This window comes from Vipera ursinii (genome assembly GCF_947247035.1).
Source record: "Vipera ursinii genome assembly, chromosome: 3".
Classification (NCBI taxonomy): domain Eukaryota; kingdom Metazoa; phylum Chordata; class Lepidosauria; order Squamata; family Viperidae; genus Vipera; species Vipera ursinii.
In genome coordinates this window covers 210,272,372-210,278,392 of record NC_139516.1, presented here as the reverse complement: position 1 = coordinate 210,278,392, position 6,021 = coordinate 210,272,372, and the positions used below count along the sequence as shown (strand labels likewise).

Below are 6,021 nucleotides of genomic sequence, written 5' to 3'. Positions count from 1 at the left end.
CCCTCCCGGCTCTTTGTGATGTGAGGTTGCGGGTGGGCTGTGTGTGGGCGACAGCAAGCTGGCATGAGGCCCACCCTTGTGCTGTTGTGTTTCGCATTCGAGGCTGGGATGGGCTTTCCTTAGACTCCCTTCCCGGCTAAAACTCCAGCCTTGATTTCACCACCGACAATTGGTGAAACCAAGGCTTCTGTTCTCCGCAAAAGGTGTCCTTAAGAAGGTGTTGTGTTGTTTTTTTCTCGACTTGACGAGTTTCCACAAGATGGTAGACCTTGCCATTGACTTGAAGGCCCCAGAAGGTCAAATGGATACTTGGTTTCTCCAGGAACTGGAGACAAATCCTCTGCCTGAGGCCTTCTAACGAAGAGGTCTCCAACAGTGTCCACTTTATGACTGGTGGACTTCAGCTCCCAGCATTCCCCAGCCAGCAAATGTGCTGGCTGGGGAATGCTGGGAGCTGAAGTCCACCAATCTTAAAAGTGGACAAGATTGGAAAGACCCATTCTAACGTTAAAAGTGCAAAAGAGTGCAAAAGTTGGGTTGAAACTTAAGATTAGGAAAACCAAGATCATGGCATCCGGCCCTCTCAATTCCTGGCAAATAGACAGGGAAGAAATGGAGGTAGTGACAGTTTTTATTTTCCTGGGCTCCAAGATCACCGCAGGTGGGGACTGCAGCCAAGAAATTAAAAGACGCTTGCTCCTGGGGAGGAAAGCCATGGCAAATCTAGACAGCACACTAAAAAGCAGAGACATCACCCTGCGAACAAAAGTGCGTATAGTCAAGGCTATGGTCTTCCCAGTTGCAATGTATGGCAGTGAAAGTTGGACCATAAGAAAGGCTGAGCGCCAAAGAATTGAGGCCTTTGAACTCTGGTGCTGGAGAAGACTCCTGCGAGTCCCTTGGACTGCAAGGCGATCCAACCGGTCAGTCCTAGAGGAGATCAATCCTGACTGCTCTTTAGAAGGCCAGATCCTGAAGCTAAAACTCAAATACTTTGGCCACCTAATGAGAAGGAAGGACTCACTGGAGAAGAGTCTCATGCTGGGAAAGGTTGAGGGCAAGAGAAGAAGGGGACGACAGAGAAGGAGGTGGCTGGATGGAGTCACTGAAGCAGGAGGCGTGAGCTTAAAGGGACTCCAGAAGATGGTAGAGGACAGGAAGGCCTGGAGGAACGTGGTCCATGGGGTCGCGATGGGTCGGACACGACTTCGCAGCTAACAACAACCTTAAAAGTCCTTCTTGACAGGCATATTCCTAGGGTGGACATCTCTCCGTAACTCGTTTCAAATTCCTGCTCTGAAGCTGGAAAAGTAACTTCTCCTTCTCCCCACCGCGGCTTTCAATTAGATGACCAGGTTCCTGGAGGCTTTAAATCAGAATGGAGGCACCACCCAAATTACCTGGTGCTGGCTAGGACTCCTTGCCGGTCCCTCCAGGGAGAGCGTGAGAAAAATCAGGTCTTGGTGGGCGGGTTCACACCTGCCTGATTAACACAACCCATGATGTGGTTCACAGACTGTACAGTGGCCTGACAAAGAGCGTGCCTTGTGGGTTCAAAGCCCCGGGATAGCTGGTTTGCCCAAATTAGGAAGACGGTGGCTTGCATCCCACCGCACCCTGGGCTGCCACGGACCCAGCTCCATTTTAAGCCTCCGCGTGCGAGTCCGTCCACGCGGTTAGGCTTGGTTGTTTTCTTGAAGGTGTTCCATGACCAAACTAGGTAACATCACGAGTGTTAGAAGGGGGGAGGGTTTGTGGAGAGGAGGGGGGAGGAGAAGAAGGAGAAGGAGAAGGACTAAAGAACAGCAGCAGTGTTAGAAGGGACTGGGGTTTGAAGGGATGAGAAAAAGGAGGAGGAGGAGGAGAAGAAGAAGAAGAAGAAGAAGAAGAAGAAGAAGAAGAAGAAGAAGAAGAAGAAGAAGAAGAAGAAGAAGAAGAAGAAGAAGAAGAAGAAGAGACTAGAGAACAGCAGTGGTGCTAGAAGGGAGTGGGGTTTGTAGGGAAGAGGAGGAGGAGGAGGAGAAGAAGAAGAAGAAGAAGAAGAAGAAGAAGAAGAAGAAGAAGAAGAAGAAGAAGAAGAAGAAGAAGAAGAAGAAGAAGAAGAAGAAGAAGAAGAAGAAGAGACTAGAGAACAGCAGTGGTGCTAGAAGGGAGTGGGGTTTGTAGGGAAGAGGAGGAGGAGGAGGAGGACTCTCAGTGCTTGGTGCTTTTCTTGCAGATGTTTCCTTACCCAACTAGGTATCATCATCTGTTTCAGATGACCTTCAGAGCCTCTGTTTTGTCCCACTTTCTAGCTTAGGTGGCTTCTTAATGCATTAACCTGTTGCGTGCAGGACATCTACAGAACATGCAGCCATTAAGAGTAGGGCTGCAACATCCCTCAAGAATTGCACGTACGCCCAGGACAGGGGCCGCAGGGTCAATCTACTAGCAGCATGCTCATCCGCGTACAGCCTGCAGAGATGCCTCAGGTCGTCTCGGTGGCTTTCCAGCACAGGTCCAAAGCCCTTGGATTGACAGCCAAGGAAGTCAACTCAAGCTACTGGACCTCTCCTCCTCCTCCCCCTGCCTCTTCCCCATGAATGGTTGGACTTGCACAAGGAGGGCTTGGTTGTCAGCTGTGCCGTGCTCCTGAATGGAGTGTCTTGTTTCGCCCACAAGCAATTCAGGGGGATGAGATGGTGGCCCTGAGGGTGGTGCTCAGCTACCTCAGAGGCCGGACAACAGGGCACCTTTGTAGTCTAGAAAGAGTAACAAAGATGATTAGGGGACTGGAGGCAAATCATACAATGAACAGTTGCAGAAACTAGGTGTATGCAACCTAGAATTAAGGAGAAACTTCCAAACAGTGAGGACAATTAACCCCGTGGAAGGGCTTGCCTTCAGAGGTTGTGGGTGCTCCATCACTGGAGGTTTTCAAGAAGAGGTTGGAGAACCACTTGTCTGAAATTGGTATAGGGTTTCCTGCCTGAGCAGGGGGTTGGACTACTAGAAGATCCATGTTGAGAGGTTGAGACCATAGAAAGAGTCCAGAGAAGAACAGCTCGGAGGGCAATGGTCTGGAGGCTAACCCATATAATCAGGGGTCTTCAAACTTGGCCCTTTTATGACTTGTGGACCTCAACTCCCAGAATTCCTCAGCCAGGCATGCTGGCTGAGGAATTCTGGGAGTTGAGGTCCACAAGTCATATAAAGGGACAAATTTGAAGACCCCTGATCATATGATGAACAACTGAGGGAGCTAGGTATGTCTAGCCATTGGAGAGAAGGACGAGGGGTAAGTTGAGAGCAGACTTCCAATATTTAAGGGACTCTCTCAGAGAAGAGGGGGTCCACCTCTTCTCCAAAGCACCTGAGGGCAAGACAAGAAGTAACAGATGGAAACTAATCGAGGCGAGATCCAGACAGGGAGAACAACTGATCAGTGGAACGACTTGCCTCCAGAAGTTGTGGGTGCTCCATCGCTGGAGGTTTTCAAGAAGAGATCGGACACCAATTTGTCCAGAACGTTCTAGGGTCTCCTGCTTGAGGAGGTGGTTGGACTAGAAGACCTCCAAGGTCCCTTCCAACTCTGTTATATTGTACTCTGCATGTTCATCACTTTGTCCAGGTTTTTGCTTGATGGAGACCTTATAAAATCAGCAGTTATCCAACATCTATCCTGACATCACAAGAAGGTAAGGAGAACAACCACAAATGGTTTACTTACAGGAAGCATTAGCCTAGTTGAGGGGTCTTCAAACCTTGCCCTTTTATGACTTGTGGACTTCAGCTCCCAGAATTCCTCAGCCTGGGAGTTGAAGTCCACAAGTCATAAAAGGGCCAGGTTTGAAGACCCCTCGGCTAGCTGACGAGTTGTGGTGTCTGTGTCCTAAAATGACCGTAAGTGGAGTCCATCCCATCAGGAAAAGCTAGTAAATGCACACACACATGCTTTCCCACGCTGATACTCCTTGGAGAAGATATTGCTTAGTTGACAGAATTGGATCTTCAAGCATCCCCACTTCCCAAACACTTTCTCCGACATCACTGCTTTCATTTGATGTTGTGAGTTGCGAGAACTCGACGGTGGAAGGATTTTGTTCGTTGTGTACCCTTGTGTTGTCCTCTCCCTTCATTGCACGTTCCCTTGATTGGCCAGTGATCGATCCAGGAAAGGTAAAATACAGGTAGTCCTCGACTCCAGTGGCCACAGCTGAGGCCACATTTTCTGTTGCTAAGTCAGCTTGGCCCCATTTTATGACCTGTCTTGTCTCATTTCCCCCGTCGTAAATACGAGTCAGTGTCGGTTTTGATCACGTGACCCCGGCGAATGGCTGCCACGGTCGTAAGTGTGAAAAAGGATCGTAAGCCCCATTTTTCAGTGCCCTTGTAACTTTGATTGGTCAAGAATCCCAAAGGGGCTTTTTTCAGGAGGCAACTGGACTTTTTTTTGTTTCTTCTCTGAAGACGTTTTGCTTCTCATGCAAGAGGCTTCTTCGGTTCTGAAGTACTTCTCCCAAGAAGCTTCTCCAGAACCGAAGAAGCTTCTTGGATGAGAAGCGAAACGTCTTCAGAGAAAAGATGTTTAGATGTCTAGTCTACAGAAAAGAAGAAATAGGGGAGACATGATAGCAGCGTTCCAGTATCTGAGGGGCTTCCACAAGGAAGAGGGGATCAAATTATTCTCCAAAGCACCAGAGGGAAGGACGAGGAACAATAGTTGGAAAGAGAGAAGCAACCTGGCATTAAGGAGAAACTTCCTGAAAGTGAGGACAGTCATCCCAGTGGAACAGAAGTTGCCTCCAGACATTGTGGGCACTTGATCTCTGAAAGAGAAGAGAAGAGACTGAACAGTCACTTGTCTGAGATGGTATAGTTTCTCCTGCTTGAGCGGGGGGGGCTGGACTAGAAGACCTCCAAGGCCCCTTCCAGCTTCTATTCTATTCTAACTGATCAAGGAGAGAAGCAACCTGGAATTAAGGAAAAGGTTTCTGACAGTGAGGACAATCAACCAGTGGAACAGCTTGCCGCCAGAAATCGTGGGCGCTCCGTCACTGGAGATTTTTAAGACGAGACTGGACATATATCTGTCTGAGATGGTATAGGTTCTCCTGCTTGAGCAGGGGGCTGGACTAGAAGACCTCCAAGGTCCCTTCCAGATTCCTATTCTATTCTGTTCTATTCTATTCTGTTCTATTCTATTCTATTCTATTCTATTCTATTCTATTCTATTCTATTCTATTCTATTCTATTCTATTCTATTCTATTCTATTCTATTCTATGCTATTCTATTCTCTCTTCTATATTCTATTCTATTCTATTCTATTCTATTTCTATTGCATTCCATATTCTATTCTGTTCTGTTCTGTTCTGTTCTGTTCTGTTCTATTCTGTTCTATTCTGTTCTATTCTATTCTATTCTATTCTTTCTATTTCTATTTCTATTCCTTTCCATTCCATATATTCTATTCTATTCTATTCTATTCTTTCTATTTCTATTTCTATTCCTATTCCTATTCCTATTCCTATTCCTATTTCTTTCCATTACATATTCTATTCTGTTCTGTTCTACTCTGCTCCTACTCTACTCTAGTCTACTCTATTCCTATTCCTATTCCAATTACTATTCCTATTTCTATTTCTATTTCTATTGCATTCCATATTCTATTCTATTCTGTTCTGTTCTGTTCTATTCTATTCTATTCTATTCTATTCTATTCTATTCTATTCTATTCTATTCTATTCTATTCTATTCTATTCTATTCTATTCTATTCTATTCTATTCTATTCTATTCTATTCCAGTCCAGTCCAGTCCATTCCATTCCATTCCATTCCATTCTCTATTCTATTCTATTCTATTCTATTCTATTCTATTCTATTCTATTCTATTCTATTCTATTCTATTCTATTCTATTCTATTCTATTCTATTCTATTCTATTCTATTCTATTCTATTCTATTCTTTCCATTTCCATTATATATTCTGTTCTGTTCTGTTCTGTTCTGTTCTACTCTACTCTACTCTACTTTACTCTACTC

General features: G+C 45.8%; 1 protein-coding gene across 1 annotated transcript in view; it reads left to right on the top strand.

The window, feature by feature from the left end:
- ARHGAP39 (Rho GTPase activating protein 39) overlaps positions 1-6,021 on the top strand; it is a gene marked incomplete at its 5' end in the record, with an annotated part of 73,785 nt that overhangs the window by 42,601 nt on the left and 25,163 nt on the right. The window lies entirely within an intron of this gene.